The sequence below is a fragment of the Vombatus ursinus genome, unplaced genomic scaffold, assembly GCF_900497805.2.
Source record: "Vombatus ursinus unplaced genomic scaffold, bare-nosed wombat genome assembly UNPS02014811.1, whole genome shotgun sequence".
Classification (NCBI taxonomy): domain Eukaryota; kingdom Metazoa; phylum Chordata; class Mammalia; order Diprotodontia; family Vombatidae; genus Vombatus; species Vombatus ursinus.
In genome coordinates this window covers 8,245,346-8,264,629 of record NW_020954589.1, presented here as the reverse complement: position 1 = coordinate 8,264,629, position 19,284 = coordinate 8,245,346, and the positions used below count along the sequence as shown (strand labels likewise).

The 19,284-nt window shown below is 39.6% G+C and overlaps 1 non-coding gene and 3 pseudogenes across 1 annotated transcript; 2 read left to right on the top strand and 2 right to left on the bottom strand.

The window, feature by feature from the left end:
• Positions 1-2,389: 2,389 nt before the first annotated feature.
• Positions 2,390-5,241, bottom strand: LOC114053584 (annotated as a pseudogene).
• Positions 3,658-3,761, bottom strand: LOC114053660. The gene has a single exon (XR_003570397.1). It is a non-coding gene; the product is annotated as a U6 spliceosomal RNA (small nuclear RNA).
• Positions 5,242-5,434: 193 nt separating the features above from the next.
• Positions 5,435-6,695, top strand: LOC114053279 (annotated as a pseudogene).
• A 1,048-nt stretch (positions 6,696-7,743) lies between these two features.
• On the top strand, positions 7,744-9,342 carry LOC114053583 (annotated as a pseudogene).
• Positions 9,343-19,284: the final 9,942 nt, after the last annotated feature.

The following is a 19,284-nucleotide window of genomic DNA, read 5'->3' as shown; positions in this document are numbered from 1 at the left end:
CTCCCATTTGCTATAGGAGCTCCCTCGCTCTCTCGGTGATCAGTTGAGCTCAAAGCTTGATTTGCCTCCTGGCTAGTGAAGTTTAAAATCTGTGGGCGGGAGGGCAGTGGGGGGTGGGGGGTGGAACAGAGAAATAGTCCAGAACCGAAGAAAGCAGGGACTGGAGCTCAGGTTGGACTTTCCCCACTTTCAGTCTTCGGGGATCTTCTACTTGTGCCTCCAGTACTTGGATGGATCAAAGGAATCAGCTCAACTTTTGGTTTCTTTTTCCCAGAAATATCTATGCTTTCTAGCAGAGCAGGCTGACAGTTCGCTCCTTGACCTGATCATCCACCTCATCCTACAGGTGGCCCCAATCAGGGACAAATTCCAGGCTCTTTACTGGGATTCAGGCAATGCCACCTTCAGAACCCACATTCTTTACAAAAATAGGAAGAACAGGCAAATAAGGAAAGTAAACCAGAAAACTGCCCTCTCCCACCTCTGGTTATGTATGGCTCCTAAACTTCCTTGAATTTCTCCGCTGTTCTGAATAACTGGAGGAGTCTCTGTTACCGCTGCTCTTGCTGCCTATTTGACTAACCGATTGAATGAACCAACGAGCAAACGAACAGACGGACTAATACCTTTCTTCTGGTGATAACAAGCTTTGTGGTGTTAAGAAACCCAACTGAGGGGCAACTAGGTGGCTCAGTGTAGAGAGCGCCGGCCCTGCAGTCAGGACAACCCGAGTTCAAATCCGACCTCAGACCAAACACTTGACGCTAGCGGTGTGACCCCGGGCAAATCGCTTAACCCCAATTGCCTTAGAAACAACAACAAAAAAACCCACCTGACCACACAAAGTTTCATTTTTTTTATCGAAAAAGGAAGGAGAATGAACTTGGTGATTTCTGGGGACCATTTTTTAAGTCAGATATCCCATGATTTCAGTGAGTAGGGCGACTTTGGGTATGTAACATTGTAAAGAATGGGGCTCCAAGTCTGGAGGTTATCTTTTTGTCTCTGCATCCTAGGGATCTAGTCTGTCTGGGAGTTGCCAACTTTGAGAGAATAAACTGCATCCTCCTGGGTTTGCAAGATGGAGTCTGTGTTTGCAAATTGAAATCCTCTAACACCAGGAAAAACTAATCGGCTGCTCAGCCTCTCGGCATCTTGCTACCCCAAAGCCAGTTAGCTAACCCTGACATTAACTAAAGCCCAATGGGATAAAATGTCCCTCTGCCCCTCTTCCATAACCTCCTCCCACAGGTGAGCTTATCTTTGTTTTCTTTTACTTTCCAGTCTCTCTATGTCTAGTGTACAACTGACAGTCAAATACATTCTGAAAGTATGACGTTTCAGAATCCCTTTGGTTGACTGGTCTCTATCCTCATATTGAGGAAAATAAGTCTCTTTTCTTTTAAGGAACAACTTCCTTTTTCTATCTCTCGAACTGAGGGTATTCAACAATGAAGCAAGCTCAAGTTGGTAGCATAAAAGTCTTTCCTCATCCACTTTTAATCCATTCTCCTAGTGGTGCAATGGATAGAGCTACAGGCAACTTGCCTTCTGACCTAGCACTGGAGGCCTAACATTTGGCCGCCTGTGTTCCTGGCCTGCTGAGCAAGGATGGAGGGATTTTGGTTGCTGCTCTGTGGTGTGGCTATGAGCCTCCAGTTGGCTTGCCTGGACACAGTCTGGGCTGGGCTGCACTTCCCTTTAGCCCAAATGAAACAGACCTTTCCTGAAATCATTCTAACTTAAGGTGGAAAATTGTTTCACTTCATCTTTTTATAGGTTCTGTCAATCTAGAACCCATTTAGAGGCTTGATTTGTGGTTGTTTCTGAGGGAAAATAGGGAGTGCTCAGGCAACTCCCTGGCTGCTCTCTAACATCTTGGCTCTGCCCCAATACGGGTCTTCAAAATAATTGATGAGAACAGGAAGCTGTTTCTGGCTAAATACTGTTTGTTTCCTTTTCATTGAGGCAGGACCTTGTTAAAGGAGAAAAGGAAAGAAAGGTTTTGGAGGGTGACAGGAGCATTTCCTCTATTAGAGCAAGGATTTTGTTTTTAGGCAATTAAAATCTTTATTGAAAACAAGATTTTCCCATACAACATTTTTACAAGAAAAAATAAAACAACTGGAAATGTTCACAGAACTCAACCTGGTTTACTAAATGATAAATCAAGAGTGTAGGAAAAGGAGTTCAACCAATTCCCAGATCTAGGATGCCATTATTAAATAAAGTATTAGTGACAAAACAAAGGTATTTTAGAATTTTAAATGCAGGAAATCTATAAGCCAATAAAAACATGGAAAGAAAATTCTGACCAAACTAAAGCCAGAATGACCCTTAAAGTTTGAATGAGCCCCTTTTTTAATAATTAAGCAAATAAAATGTATTACTAGATGTATTTCTCCATGAACTTTTTGTGAAATTCTGATTGAAAGGTATCATTTACAAATCTTTTGTCCCTTTTTAGCTCATCTACTCCTTTGGCACAGTTCTTAAAGACCGCAGCAGCATCCCACCTTCTCTTTACTTTGAAGTTGGCCTAAGGCTGAGAGGGACCAGTGAGATTAAGAAGAGGGTTTCCCCTGAGGATATTTTCCAACCAAATTCTCTCTTCTTCAGCCTTTTGTTCTTGTCTCTTCTGGGCTTGTTCTTCAACCCTTTGTTGTTGTTCCCCCCCCCTCCAGTTCTGCCAGTAGAGCAACACTTTCTTCCTCAAAATCCTAGTCTTCATCATCTTTATCTGTTAGGGAATCATCTGCATCAAGGTTCGCTGAAGGAATCTGATCTGAGGTTTGTTAGACACAGAAGATGAGGTTGCATGCTCTCTAGTCAGACCATCTCTATGTCTTTCTCTTGCAACAACTCTCTCTCTTCTAGTTCTCTACAGAAATCACAGTCGCTCACCTTTTCAGGAGCATCCTTAGTAGTTTGTCTGTATTTGATCTTTGTGTAAGAAGGTAGATCTCTGTTTGAATATTGTTTGGAAAGCTGACTCAAATCATCTTCCCTTTTTCCTCTTCCACCTCTTGCAGGTTGAAATGTAGACCCTGTTGTCCTCTTCAGCAGCACAAAGAAACCAAGTTTGCATTCCCTCCCTTTCTGTTGGGAAAAGTGACTCCTAAGAAGGGTGGGCCTCTTATCTAAGTACTCAGGAAAAGTAGGTGTGAATTCAGACTTCAATTGTAATTCCTGCCTCCCCCAGCAACTGAAACAACAGTTTGCTAGAAGGAAAATTGATATTGGCTAAAATAACCTAAATAAGCCTGCTAAAGAAGGCTATAAGAGGCTAAAACTATAAAGCATGGAGAAGGTGCTAACTCATTTTATAAATTAGAAGGAACTTCATCTGGGACTTCCCTAGATCAGTGAATTCACAAGTCCAGTCTCATACCTACAATTTTGAAGCCCTGTTTTACAAGGCTGGCAGCTGAGTAAAGAGGGCTGGTGTGGGGAGAAAGACAAGGCTTCCTTCACCTTCAATGCCACCAGACTCTAACCTGATGGCCCTAAGATGGCAAGGCACTCTCTCTCCTGAATTCCTCTTTCCTTCTCTTTGCATTTTCCCCCAACTCAACCCCAAGAGAATGTGAACAACCTTAGCTTTTGTTCTCAATTCAATAGAATACACAATACTTAAGTGACTGGGGTTTTGGTTTTTTTTTTTTTAAATGCTTCACGAATTTGCATGTCATCCTTTTGCTGGGGCCATGCTAATCTCCTTATTCTTCCAACTTTAGTATATGTGCTGCTCAGATTTGCATTTCTCTAATCAATAGTGATTTAGAACATTTTTTCACATGACTATAGATAGTTTTAATTTCTTAATCTGAAAACTGCCTGTTCATATCCTTTGACCATTTCTCAACTGGGGAATGACTTGTATTCTTATAAATTTGACTCAGTTCTCTGTATATTATAGAGATGATGCCTTTATCAGAGACACTGGCTGTAAAAATTATTTCTCAGCTTTATGCTTCCATTCTAATCTTGGGTGTATTGTCTTTGTTTGTGCAAAAACTTTTAAATTTAATGTAATCAAAATTATGCATTTTGCATTTCACAATGTTCTCTATCTCTTGTTTGGTCATAAATTCTTCTGTTCTGCATAGATCTGACCGATAAACTATTCTTTGCTCTTCTAATTTGCTTATAATATCACCCTTTATGTCTAAATCATGTACCCATTTTGACCTTATCTTGGTATATGATGTAAGATGTTGGTCTATGCCTAGTTTCTGCCATAATATTTTCCAGTTTTCCCAGTAGTTTTTGTCAAATGGTGAGTTCCTATCCCAGAAGCTAGTCTTTGGGTTTATCAAACAATAGATCACTATAGTCATTGACTACTGTGTCTTGTGTACCTAACCTATTCCACTGATCCACCACTATTTTTTAGCTGGTACCAATAGTTTTGATGATTGCTGCTTTATAATACAGTTTTGATTTAGTATGGCTAGGCCACCTTCCTTGGCATTTCTTATCATTAGTTCCCTTGATATTCTGGACCTTTTCTTCTTCCTTTTGAATTTTATTATTTTTTCTAGCTCTATAAAATAATTTTTGGTAGTTTGATTGATATGGCACTGAATAAGTAAATTAATTTAGGTAGAATTGTCATTTTTATTATATTAGCTTGGCCTAGCTATGGGTTGTTCACATTCTCTTGTGGGTCAGTTGCGGGGTGGGAAGAATGCAAAGATAAGGAATGATAAATTTCAGTAGGAAGAGTGCCTGGCCATCTTAGGACCAGCAGCTTAGGGTCTGGTGGCATTGAAGCTGAAGGAAGTCTTGTTTTTTTCTCCACACCAGCCCTCTTCATTCAGCTGCCAGCCTTGTAAAAGAAGGCTTTAGAATTGTAGGGATGGAAGTGGACTTGTGAATTCATTGGTCTAGTGAAGTCCCCGGATGAAGAGATTTCTTCTAACTAATAAGATGAGTTAGCACCTTCTCTGTACTTTATAGTTTTATCCTCTTATAAACTTTCTGTTACTCAATTTATTTAGGTTCTTTTGGCCAATTCAACTCTCCTACCATTAAATTGTTGTTTTGGTTGGGGGCGGGGTGAGATTCCAGTTGAAGTCTGAGTCCAGCCTGCTCTTCCTGAGTACTTAGGTAAGAGGCTCCACCCTTCAATGACAGTCCTTTGTAGGAGGTCTTTTTTCCTATGTAAATGGAGGGAATGTAAACTCCTACAAGAAAGAACTGGTTAAAGGTGGGAGGATTTTTAAAGGAGGGTGCCATCTATCCTTAGGTTTGAATTCAGTGTCTTGCCTTTAGCGATAAATGCACCCTTGAAGGAGCTTAAGTGACCTTCAAAACACTGGAAGCAAAAAACCAATAGATTGTCAAAGGCGAAGAAGACGGCCTTAGGTTAAGGTGAGTTGGAGCTGCTCCTACTTGCACTGGCAAGGCTGTGGCTGCCGCCACTTCCAAGATGGCAACATCTCTAGGCTCCAACACCTGCAACAGGCAGAACTGGGAGGATTCGGACTTCCCTATTCTGTGTCAGACGTGCCTTGGAGAAAACCCCTACATCCGGATGACCAAAGAAAAGTATGGAAAAGAATGCAAAATTTGTGCCAGGCCGTTCACAGTGTTGCGCTGGTGCCCTGGTTTTCGCATGCGTTTTAAGAAGACTGAAGCGTGCCAAACCTGCAGCAAGCTAAAAAATGTATGTCAGACCTGCCTTTTAGACCTAGAATATGGCTTACCTATTCAGGTCCGTGATGCAGGACTATCCTTTAAGGATGATATGCCTAAATCTGATGTGAACAAAGAATTCTACACCCAAAATGCTGAACGAGAGATTTCTAACTCTGATGGAAGTCAACCAGTTGGTGTTCTTGGGAAGGCTACAACTGCAAGTGACATGCTGCTCAAATTGGCTTGGACAACTCCTTACTACAAACGCAATCGTCCTCAAGTTTGTTCCTTTTGGGTGAAAGGAGAATGCAAAAGAGGAGAGGAATGTCCCTACAGACATGAGAAGCCTACAGACCCTGACGATCCTCTTGCTGATCAGAACACCAAAGATCGATACTACGGTATTAATGATCCTGTGGCAGAAAAGATTCTAAAGCAGGCTTCAACAATGCATCACCTGGCCCCTCCAGATGATAAGACTATTACCACTCTATATATTGGTGGCCTGGGATATACAGTCAGTGAGACGGATCTCAGAAATCACTTTTACCAGTTTGGTGAGATTCGAACGATAACAGTTAAACAGAGACAGCAGTGCGCTTTCATCCAGTTTGCTACAAGGCAAGCTGCAGAGATGGCTGCCGAGAAGTCCTTCAACAAACTGATTGTAAATGGATGCAGGCTTCATGGGAAATGGGGAAGATCTCAGGCAGCCAGAGGAAAAGAAAAGGAAAAAGAAGGAACTACAGACTCTGGAATTAAGCTGGTACCTGTCCCAGGACTTCCCAGAGCTCTTCCTCCTCCTCCAGCAGCTGAAGAAGCCTTTACCAATTATTTTAATCTCACTCCCAAGTGTTCCTCCAGTATTGATGAATATTGCCCTGCCCCCTCCTTCTGGGATTGTACCTCCTCACCCACCAGGTTTTGGATCACACAAATGCCACTCAATGGCACCACTACCTCCTTTCATGGAAACTCCAGGACCCATCTACTATCCTTCTCAGGATCCCATGAGGATGGGGGCTCATGCAGGAAAGCCCAGCGGTCCCTAACATCCTGCTAGAGTGACTAGGTTCTGAGGAAGAAAGGAGCTTTTGAAACAGAATAAATAAATCTTTGAGTAATTTTTTTCCTTTAAGTTTCCATGGTAGCATATAACGTACTGAGATACTGCCAGAGAGCTGGAACCCCCCCCCCCCCCCCAGCACAGGGCAGGTAGAGGAGCCTTGCTAAACTGATATTAACAAAAATGGTCACTAGTGTAACAATGTCCTTTGCTTCTTAAACGGTACAGGAAAAAAGAAGGTCAGGGTGAGTGTGGAGCTTCTGAGAACCTTTAAGGGAGTTGTAATTCTCATTTTGTATTTTTGTATGTAAGTTTTGTACATTTGTATGTATTTTTCTGTGTGTTTGGGGTTTCACAAACTTTGACCTGGAGTGAAAGCAATTGTTTGACAATATTTTTAAAATAATTCTTTTTCTAGTAGTAGTCATTAAGAAGAATCAGTAAGTATTATTTCCCTATTACCCAAGGTCAAAATTTGAAAATCAAACACCCCTAGATACTTTCTTTCATCTTTTGTCCTCCTTTTGCTAAAGGAAACTCTGCCAAGGAAACTAAACCAACTTCTTTTCAGTCTTAAGAAAACTCCTGTTTATGTTCTGCCATCCAAAGTGACCCATCTCTTCACAAAACTTTGGGGCCTGCATTGCAAGCTCATGCGTCCTCACATGAGGGAGATGTTAACCTTTCTAAGTATGACATGAACAAACCTTTTATTTTGTTTGCATAGCTTATCTGTGACTTATGGAAGGGTTTTTGTTTAACTTGCACCTTCATGTGTTTCTATCTAATTTTCTGCTGCCGCAAAGGAGACTGTCTTACTTTTCTCATTATAGAAATGTTGCTTGGTTGTGACTGAACTGTAGATAATGAAAAAGGTAAGAATTGTAGATAAATAAAAAGGAAATGAGACCTGTTCTAAGTTTTAGAATTAAAAAAAGCAATTAAAACAGACCAGTTTTCCCAAAACAAGCAAACAAGAAAGATTACAGGAGCAAAGAAGCTGGGCTTAAATTAATGGGAGGCTGTGGTGCTGCATGGCTGAGCCAGGACCTTTGGAAGGGCTTATCAAACTCAAGTACCTGTCCCTGGTATCCAAAGTGTTCAATCTGGACAACCGCCTAGGGATCAACATAGGTGGTACCGAATTCTTTTATAAGTCACTAGTTACGTCTCATACAGATCATGCAGCCCCCAGCAGAGCCTTCTGCTGACAAAGACCCAGTTGTTAAGCCAAAGACAGAAAAGGACAAGTTCCAGGACCTGTTCCCACCACTTTGCTGACCAGACAATCCTATAGTCTGGATCATGCTTGATGGAGATGATGTGAAAGTAGCTATGGATATCCTCAAAGAGCTACAAGCTCTAATGCCTAGTGCTGCAGCACACAAGAAGCAGAGAGGCTCTGAGCACTGTGATACAGCAAAGAAGAAAAGCAGTAGGAGTCAGAGTTGAAGCCAAGACAGAGACCACAAATGGAGATATCAATCCCTATCAAGGTCATATTCTAGGACTTGAGATAGGAATAAAGGGAACTTTGTGTAGCAATCTAGGAGCAGAAGTCAAAGTCCTATCAAAGACCATGAGGACTGTGTTAAATATGGGGAGAAGAATAATGACATGTGACAAGACAAACAAGTGGACCCACCTCCTGAAGAGCTTTCTATGGAGGAAATGTACAATGGCAAAGTTACCAGTATCATGCAGTTTGGATGTTTTCTGCAACTGAAAGGACTAAGGAAATAGTGGGAAGGTTTAGTTCACATCTCTGGATTTCAATGGGAAGACTGAGTGGTCAATGTAGTGAGCAAAGACCAGAGCGTTAAAGTAAAAGTCCTGTTTTGGTCACTGGGACCAAAACCAGCCTGAGCATGAAGGATATGGATCAGGATACTGAGACCTCTATGAGGAACCCTGATAAACCTGCTCACCTCTCCTTCATCAGTGCCCCAGAAGTGGTAGATGACACTCTTGAAATGAAACTCCTCACCCTAATCTCAGATCCTGAGAAGTGGGAGCTCAAACAGATGATTGCAGTCAATGTACTTTCCCAAAAAGAGTTTCCATACTTTGATGAAGAGATGGGAATCCTTCCTTAAGTAGATGAAGAAGATGAAACCTTGGAGATTGAATTGGTTGAGGAAGAATCTCCATTCTTCAGAGGACACACCAAACAAAGCATGGATATGAGCCCCATTAAAATGGTTAAGAATCCTGATGCCTCCCTGTCCCAGGCAGCAATGATACAGAGTGCTTTGGCCAAAGAAAGGAGAGAGTTCAAACAGGCCCAGTGTGAAATAGAGATGGACTCCATTCCTATAGGATTCAACAAATGCTGGGTGTATCCTCAGCCTGATATGGATTGGAAGCAGATTACTTCCAACACACCGGGCTTTGGGATGATGTCTGACATCCCCAGAATGGAAAAAGCATGCTTTGGGGGATCGACAAAGTATACGGTAAAAAGACCTAGCTGTCAATCATAGAGCAGAGAGAAAGTATCCACATCTTTAAACTTCAAGAACAGTTTGTCCAGGCTCTTCCATGACAATCAGATCCTGATTATTATTGGAGAGACAAGTTCATCTGCCCCTCACACACAAGTGCTCAGTTTCAGGTCCCCCCTATGGGACTGAGGACTCTAGTGACTTTTGTTGAAAAGGCACAGCTTTTGTTGAGAGCACAGTCGTCCTTGAGTTGAGAGGCCCCAGAGCCAAATCAGGATGTCCTGAAGTTGATTCTCATTTCTTTCCTTGGAAGACAGGAGCTCATCCTGGCCGTGAGATATATCCCTTGGCTGGGATGAGCTTGGGGTCTGTGCATGACAGGTATGTAGTATCTTTTCTACAGAGATGGGCAGGGAGGAATTGTTACATCTCTAAACAGCTCATCCTATAAGATCCTCAGCCAGAGGACCCTGACATGCCAAGCACTGATATGCCCACCCATTCGTCTAGTACTTTTTGAGGACTTAACAGCAGAGTCCACTGGTGGCACTGCCCTAGCCTTCCATTTACTCTTTAACCTATTTCTTCAGGCTTACCTCCTTGGAAATGTGTATTTGTTTATTTTAAAATACATATGTATATTTTTTTCCCTGCCAAAAATATATAAATAAAAAGATTATAAAGCAGTCATTATTGAAGAGAGATTAGATTTGGAGGATTTTCTTTTCCTGGTGTTTTGAAAGGGTATATCCTGTTCCTCTAGTTACATGGAATACTTTACTGCAATATTGGGGGATGGGTTAATATTGTTTTTCAGAGATTTTATAACAGATTCTGACAGTAATGGTACACATTGATCTTCCCAATGGTGGTGGTGGGGGGGAGGGAAGGATAAAGAGAACAAAAGGAAATTAGCAAAGAAAAGCTGGGCAGCTTTGAAAACAATGTGTAGCATTTACTATACATGTTTTCTTGGAATGGAAGTTTATTGTTTTATATTGAATCCTCTATTATGGTTTGCTGTGTACATGACAGTGTGTTTTTTTTTCATTTCTCATTTTGTATTTAAGTTTAAAATAAAAAAAATTGCCAAAAAATTGTGTCACTTAAGTATTGTGTATTCTATTGAATTGGGAACAAAAGCTAAGGTTGCTCACATTCTCTTGGGGGTGAGTTGGGGGGAAATGCAAAGAGAAGGAAAGAGGAATTTCTGGAGGGGAAGTGCCTTGCCATCTTAAAGGCTCAGTTCAACATGCGATAAGAGGAGATTAGGACCTGTATAAACAACTGGATCTTCCCCAATCACCAGAAAATAGTCTGGAACTAGGAGTGTGCATCAGTGTCCCCAAAACACATTATTTTTGACTTGTTAAACAAAGCAAGTCAATAAATGGGGAAAAATATTAGGAGCAGCTGGATCAGATTAGTCCTCAGTTTAGATCATAGTGCACAAATTAACTTCTTCTGATTGAGGAGCAGCTAACTCTTCTCACGGCCCATAAAAGCAAGCTAAGGTGGATGTATTTCAGGACTATCAATCTTCTCTGTTTTGACCTCACTTGTATCTCCAGGACATAACACTATGACACAAGAGGTTACTAATAAATACAGCTAAGATTGGTATTAGACACAAATTGCTCTACAGGTTGGGAGGTGGGAATAGCTACTCTTTAAAAACTGTGGATTATGGTCTACCATGCCCCCAAACTGCCATTATTCTTACCCACCAAGACCACTACTAGATAAAGACCCCAGAGATCAAAGAAAGAAAGAGAGGAATTGTACATACAAAAATATTGAAAGGTTTTGTTGTAACCAAGACCTGGAAGCAAAGTGGATGTTCATCAACTGGTGAATGGTTGAAAAATGTATAGTATGTGAGCATAATTAACTATTATTGTGCAATGTCAAAAGGGACTATTCTGAACAACTGGGATAACTTAGAGGGACTGAGTCTGAGTGAATTGAGGAGAACCGTGAATCAAACATTGCAAAGGAAAACAACAGAGGAAGACTTAAGAACCATGATCAAACCAATGACCAATCTTCACTGCAGAAGACTGATAATTCTCACCTCTTGCCAAAAAAGTGAAGGGTGAGACATGAATTTTCATATGCAGATTTGTTTTTGGTAATCACACTCATTTGTGAGAGCAGATTCTTAACTTTAGGTTGGAGGAGGAAGGTAACAGCAATAGTTGTTGTGACAGAGTAAGAGGAAACTAGTTCTTGGAACTAGTTAGGATTTGGTGAACCCTCTTCTTAGTGGGCAGCTAGTCCTCTCCATTTTATATCCTTACAAACTTTCAGAAGGATGCTCACAAACCTCAGTGTTTGCATGTGCTTCCACAACTAGGCTTTCATTGCCTAGTCCCTTCTCTCCCCTTACAATAAATTCTTTCTTTCAAAGAAAGCATCAATGAATCCTTAAAATATAGAAAAGAACAGAAGGAATTTCAGAAGGGAAAACAGCAGAGCAGGCCAGTTTTGGAGCTATCTTGTTAAGACTGAAATAAACCTAGAAAATAACCCAACTGTGCATATTGGAGAGTCACAGTTTTAGGTACAGTCCTATTTTTTCCATTCTTCTTTGTACAGGAAAATGTTCGTGTTTGTTAACAATGGCAATAATAAAAATATTTTTAAAGACATGTTGATTATTTTCTAACCTTAGTGTTATTAAAGCAGTATGAATGAATGTGTGATTCTGATAGATTATGTCCTCAACTGAAGTAAAGTTATATAGCAATTTAAAAGTGCACAGAGTAGAGCCTTCAACCAGGACCTTGCTCTGCCGCAAAAAACCTAATGAATTCTCAGCTACAACTATTATTAATGTAAAAATTACTTGCCAGTGTTTTTATTTTTGACCCTGGATCTGTTTAATATAAAGCATTGTGGAAATAGTAGTAAAAGGATATTTTAAAAAAAGAAGTAGAAGGAGCAGCTTACATTTTACCGGGAGTATCCCACTGGAATGGAAACACACAAAGGAAAATTTCATGCAATCCATCTTATTGTTTCTGTGGGCATGAAAGGAAGCTACACATGAAACAAAAGCAAGGTCTGGAAATTCTGGATTTTTGAGAATCTGAAATGTCATTATGGGTTGTTTACAAGAACAAAAACAGCTCTAAATGGGGATAGTGCTATACTGGCTTAAGCAAAGGCCAAATTCGCCTTAGAAAGCCAGATTGAATACATGGCAGTCTGATTGAGCTTCTCCCCCAGCCAACTTGGTGTCCTGTTTGACAACTTCCCTAAGAGCAGCCTCATATCTGTGACCTAGGGTATCTATTTTATGTAGAGGTTAGCATGAAAAATTCTCCAAATCATGAATATTTGGAAATATACAAACTAAAGGTTCCAACACACACACACACACAGAGGATAAGAAAGGAAAATGAGAAATGTTGGAGTAGGTGCTGGCAAACAGGCACACTAATGCACTGCTGGGGGAGCTGTGAGTGGGTCCAGTCATTCCGGAAAGCATTTTGAAATTATGCCCCAGAGTCACTAAACTGTGCACATCCTTTGACCCATGAGTACCACTACTAGTGGTACTATGGTACCTATGACAGAAAGGGGGAAAGGACTTAGAAGTATAGTGCTCTAGCAACTGGGCAAACCAGCTGCCTCCAAGAAAGAGGTAAAGAACCTCTTTAGGTTATTTTATAACCTGTGGGAGGTTGAGGTCCCCCACTAGTATAGTTTTGGTGTCTATTTCTTCCTGTAACTCCTTGAACTTCTCTAAGAATTTGGATGCTATACCATTTGGTGCATATACATTTAGTAATGACATTACTTCATTGTCTATGGTGCCTTTTAGCAGGATATAGTTTCCTTCCTTATCTCTTTTGATAAGATTTATTTTTGTTTTTGCTTTGTCTGAGATCAGGATTACTACCCCTCCAAGAAAGAGGTAAAGAACCAACAATATTTACAGTAGCTCTTTTTGTAGCACCCCAAATTTAGAAATTGAAGGGGAACACATCAATTGGAAAATGGCTGATGAAATTACAGTATACAAATGGGATGGAATCCTATTTGTATCCTAAGAAATGAAAAAATTGCCAATTTCAGAAAACATTTGAGAAGACCTTTGTGAAATGATGCAGAGTGAAGTGAGCAGAGCCAAAAGAACAGCTGCTACAACCTTGTAAAGGAAAACAACTTTGAAAGAGTGAAAAGCTCAGATCACTGTCATTCAACGATTCTAGAGGACTGATGGAGGCTGCCCCATTATGGACACACTGATTGATGCAAGACACAGAATAAGCCAGACATTTCTCAGACAGGGAAAATGGGAGAATTTGGGTGGCTCCACTATTCATATTTATTTAAGGCCTTGGTTTTTCTTTTTGTCTTTTTATTTGGGAGCAAGGTAATGGCGGAGTTATGTGAGAGAGGAAAGGAGATAACAAATAAAAGTCATGGAGGCATTTTCAAAGAAAAACAACAGAGAACAGAAGGAAGGCTATTAAGAAGCACAACCATATTGACTTTGAAATCTACAGGTAGAACTCAGGATATTTTAAAAGAAAAGCAAGCTGTGCTAAGAGATCTTATCATGTCCAATCCTCTTATTTGTCCATTTTATTGGTATTTAAATTCTATAATTTTCTTTCTCTGTTTTGACTCTTCCTGGTTTGGGTATCAGCACCATATTTGTATCATAAAAAGAATTTGGTAAGACTTCTTCACCTATTTTCCCAAATAGTCTATATAGTATTGGAATTAATTGTTCTTTAAATGTTAGAATTCATTTGTAAATCCATCTGGCCCTGGAGATTTTTTCCTAGAGTTCATCAACATTTTGTTCAATTTCTTTTTCTGAGATGGGGTTATTTAAGTGTTTTATTTCCTCTTCTGTTAATCTGGGCAATTTATATTTTTGTAAATATTTATCCATTTCACTAAGATTGTCAAATTTATTGGCATACAGTTGGGCAAAATAGTTCCTAATTTAATTTCTTCTTCCTTGGTGCTGAATTTACCCTTTTCATTTTTGATACTGGTAATTTGGTTTTCTTCTTCCTTTTCTAAAATTAAATTAATCAAAGATTTGTCTATTTTATTTTTTTTCTCATAAAACCAGCTCTTAGTTTTATTTGTTAGTTCAATAGTTTTCTTAATTTCAATTTTCTAAATTTCTCCTTTGGTTTTCAATATTTCTAATTTTGTGTTTGATTGAGGATTTTTAATTTGTTCTTTTTCTAGGTTTTTTAGTTGTGTGCTCAATTCAGTGATCTCCTCTTTTTCTATTTTGTTCATGTAAGCATTTAGAGATATAAAACTTCCTCTAAGAATTGCTTTCACTGCACTCCATAAGTTTTGGTATATTGTCTCATTATTGTCATTCTCTTGAATGAAGTTATTGATTGTTTCTATGATTTTTTATTTCATCCAATCATTTTTTAGGATTAGATTATTTAGTTTCCAATTATTTTTTAGCCTATCTTTCCATGGCTCTTTATTACATATAATTTTTATGGCATCATGATCTGAAAAGGATGCATTTCATATTTCTGCCTTTCTGCATTGGATTGTGAGGTTTTTATGCCCTAGTGCATGGTCAATTTTTGTATATGTGCCATGTACCACTGAGAAAAAAGTATATTCCTTTCTATCCCCATTCAATTTTCTCCAGAGGTCTATCATACCTAACTTTTCTAATATTTTATTCACCTCCTTAACTTCTTTCTTGTTTATTTTGTGGTTAGATTTATCTAGTTCAGAGAGGGGGAGGTTGAGGTCCCCCACTAGTATAGTTTTGGTGTCTATTTCTTCATGTAACTCCTTGAACTTCTCTAAGAATTTGGATGCTATACCATTTGGTGCATATACATTTAGTAATGATATTACTTCATTGTTTATGGTGCCTTTTAGCAGGATATAGTTTCCTTCCTTATCTCTTTTGATAAGATTTATTTTTGTTTTTGCTTTGTCTGAGATCAGGATTACTACCCCTGCTTTTTTTTTTTAACTTCAGCTGAAGCATAATATATTCTGCTCCAGCCTTTTACTTTTACCCTGTGTGTGTCCCCCTTTTTCAAATGTGTTTCATGTAAACAACATATTGTAGGATTATGGTTTTTAATCCATTCTGCTATCCACTTCCGTTTTATGGGAGAGTTCATTCCATTCACATTCACAGTTATGATTACTATCTGTGTCTTTCTCTCCATCCTTCCCCCCACTCTGTTTATGCTTTTCTTTCTTCTTCCTCCTTTTCCCTCCTCAATAGTGTTTTGCTTTAGACCACCACCTCCCTCAGTCCTGCTTCCCTTCTATTAGCCCCCTCCTTTTTCTTGCCCTTTATCCTTACTACTTCTTCCCTCTCTTCTATCTTCCCTCCCTTTTCTTTCCCCTTTTCCCTCCTATTGCCTATAGGGCAAGTTAGATTTCTATACTTAACTGATTATATTATTCCCTTCTTGAGCCAAATCTGATGAGATTAAGGTTCAAACAATGCTGATCTCCCTCCCTTCTTTCCCTGGAATAGGTTTTTGTGCCTTTTCCTGTAATGTAATTTACCTTTGTCTGCCTCCTCCTTTCCTTTTCTCTCAGTACCTTTTCTTAATTAGATCAGATTAATCCATTTACTTGGATCCATTTAACCCACTTGATTAGATTTTTTTTCTCATTACATCAAAGTCACCCCCCTCTTTATGTATACCCCTTTAACATGGTGTAATAACAATAGAGTTCTCAAGAGTTACAAGTGTCATCTTCCTTTGTAGAGATATAAACAGTTTGCCCTTAATAATAACATGTTGTTTCCTTCTGTCCAGTTTACCTTTCTATGTCTCTCTTGAGTCTTGTATTTGAAGATCAAATTTTCTGTTGAGTTCTGGTCTTTTTATCAGGAAGGTTTGGAAGTCCCCTATTTCATGGAATATACATCTCCTTCCCTGAAGGATCATGCTCATTTTCACTGGGTAGTTGATCCTTTTTCCAGTTGACCAGCTTGGTTGTAATCCAAGCTCCTTTGACTTACAGAATATCTTATTCCAAACCCTATGGTCTTTTAATGTAGAATGTGCAAGATCCTGAGTAATCCTGACTGTGGTCCTATGATATTTAAATTGTTTCTTTCTGGCTGCTTGCAGTATTTTCTCTTTGGTGTGGTAATTTTGGAATTTGGCTAATATATTCCATGGCATTTTCAATTTGGGATCTCTTTCAGGAGGTGATTGGTGGATTCTTTCTATGGCTATTTTACCCTCTGGTTCTAGGATCTCAGGGAAGCTTTTCTTTATGATTTCCTGAAAGATACTGTCCAGGCTCTTTTTTTCATCATGATTTTCAGGTAGACCAATAATTTTTAAATTGTCTTTCCTGGATCAGTTTTCCAGATCAGTTGTTTAAACAATGAGGTATTTTACATTTTCATCTATTTTTTCATTCTTTTGTTTCTGTTGGACTGATTCTTGTTCTCTCATAGAGTCATTAGCTTCCATTTGCCCAATTCTAATTTTTAGCAAATTGTTTTCTTCTATTAGATTTTGAACCTCCTTCCCCATTTGGTCAATTGTATTTTTAGGGACTTGTTTTCTTCAGTGTACTTTTTTTTTTCCAGTTGACCAACTATATTTTTTAAGGACTTGTTTTCCACAGTTAATTTTTGTCCTTCCTTTTCCAAGCTATTGACTCTCTCTTGTATACTTCTTATTTCTTTTCCCATTTTTTCTTCTACTTATCTCATTTGACTTTTAAAATCCTTCTTGAGTTCTTCTAAGAAGGCTTTTTGGGCTTCAGACCAGTTCATACTCCCTTTTGAGGTTCCAGATGTGGGTTTGTTGACAATGTTGTCCTCTTCAGAGTTTCTGCCTTGATCTTTACTGTTCCCATAATATGAATCTATTGTATGTTTCTTTTTGCTCATGGTGCTTGCTTATTTCCTGGTCTTTAAAGAGATTGAACTCTCCTGCTGGGGAACAGAGACACTGACCCAAGCTTTTTGTGTTGACAGTCTAGGGCCTGGTCACTGGCTTTGTGTGCTGGGCCTCTGATGTTGGCAGTTGGAGGCTATAGGTTTCTGGCCACTTACCTGGTGTTGGGTTGGAATCAGCAACACTGGAACTCTAGGGGTAGGATTGCATAGTCTGACCCCTGGAGGTTGCCTGCTTTTCCTTTCCTTTCACTTTCTTCAGATCCTTTCAGATAGATGTTGCAGGGTATTTATCTGCATGGAGCCCCTTGGAGAGTTACTTTCCTTAGTTTTGCTGAGGTACTGGGAGACCTGGTTCCTGTAGAATGCTGAGGCACCTGGTTGTTTTCCACTTTGGTTTCTATGGTTCTCCAGCCCTCACTGAGGCACTCAGGGGTCCAGGTGTTGGTGTTTGCCTTCTTGACTACCTGGGTTTCAGGATCTCCTCTTGGTATGCTGAGGTAGGGCTTTCTGCTAGCTTACTGGGATGCCTCCCATTCTGCACTGCCTCCCAACCCCCAGGGCAAGAGGGGCCTTTCCCATTAATCCCTCAAGCTACTTGGGCTGCCCAACTGCTGCACCCCATCTTTGTTCCCATTCAGCTGTTCCAGAGTTTTTCCTTGGGCGATATTTTCTGGGCTTTCAGAGGTTGATAAGGAAGGATGAGAGTAATTACCTTTTTATTCCGCCATCTTGGCTCCCAGAAGCAGAAGTCCAGTATTTAAATTCTGAATAAAAATTAAAAGAAACAATGAGGTGAACAGCTGGATAGCTGTCAAGCTGGAAGATACCTCATTGTCTAGGATCACATAGATCTAAACTTTCACTTAAGCACATCTGTGCCAGCAAAGAAATGGAAACAAGGTAGAGATGCTAGTCAATTGGAGAATAATGAAACACCTTTGTGGAACATGAATGTGATGAAATATTACTTTACCCCAAGAAATGTCAAACATGATAAATTCAGAGAATAAGGCTTGAATAAAGTAATATAGAGTGAACTAAGTGGGCCCAGGTAAACAACATACAGTTACTCTGTGACAATTAGAGAAGCAGTTTGTTTTAATGACTAGAGAGACAGCTTGGAAGCCAACAAGATCTAGCTTGAAATCTGATATATTGTCTGTGTTACCCTGGACTGGTCATAGCGTCTTCCTTCCGGAGCAATTCCCAGCCATAATTTTTAGAATGATTGCTGATATGCATTGGCAGAAGGATTGTGCTCAACTGAAAGTTCCCCATACAAATGAAATCGCAGCTGTTATTGTATCCATGATTCCTAGAATTGTAATGCAAAGAACCACTACAACAGAACGGGGGGGAGTGGCACAGCATGAATTCAACCCTGTGTAATTATGATGACCAAGCTTGGTGGTACAGAAGAGATGAGAAGCTAGAGCTTTTCCTCCTTGTTTCAGGAAATAGAGGTCTATGGGTAGGAAACATTGCATATATTGTCAGACTCAGTTATGCATTTTGGTTATTTTTTCTGAATGGCTTTTCCTCAATTTTTGTTGTTCTTGTTATGGATGGATGGGTTACTGGGTAAAGGAGAGAGGAGAAATAGATTTAGAAATCAAAGGAATGTAAAAACAAAATATATTCATTATTGTGGAAAAAATTAAAGAGTAGATAGCTTTTTTCTGCCTTGAAATGCTTGTTTTTAGCATGAGGTTCAATTGTAACTTTGAAAGTTCCACTTATTTTTATATTTAAAGTTTAAAGCGAATACTGTTCATTTCCTTTTGAGGCAGGAGTTTGTTTTTTGAGAAAAGGGAAGAAAATTTTTGGAGAACAACAGAGCATTTCCTTCCCTTACTAGATGAAATTAGGAATAAAAGACTTTGAGATGTCAGATCAGCTTTTCTGGAGCAGTTGATACAAGTGGACCCTTTTCAATCCTCCCTCCCCTGGTTTCCCTAATGTGAATTTCTCCCTACCTTGGCCCATTCCTTCTACCTTTTCTTTCTCCTCTTCTCCCTTCAGTTCAAGTATTCTAGGAAGTCTATCTTCAGGTCTCTACAGTATCTTTTGCCTCTGTTTCTTCTTTTCTGTTTCTGCTAATTCTAGACCAATTCAGTTTTTCATTACTGGCTTTCCTATTGTAATGTCCTCCTTCATAGTCATTGCTTCCACCCTTAGTCAATATACATTGCTTGACTCTGGCAAAGCAGAATTTATAAATGCGGTCCCACATT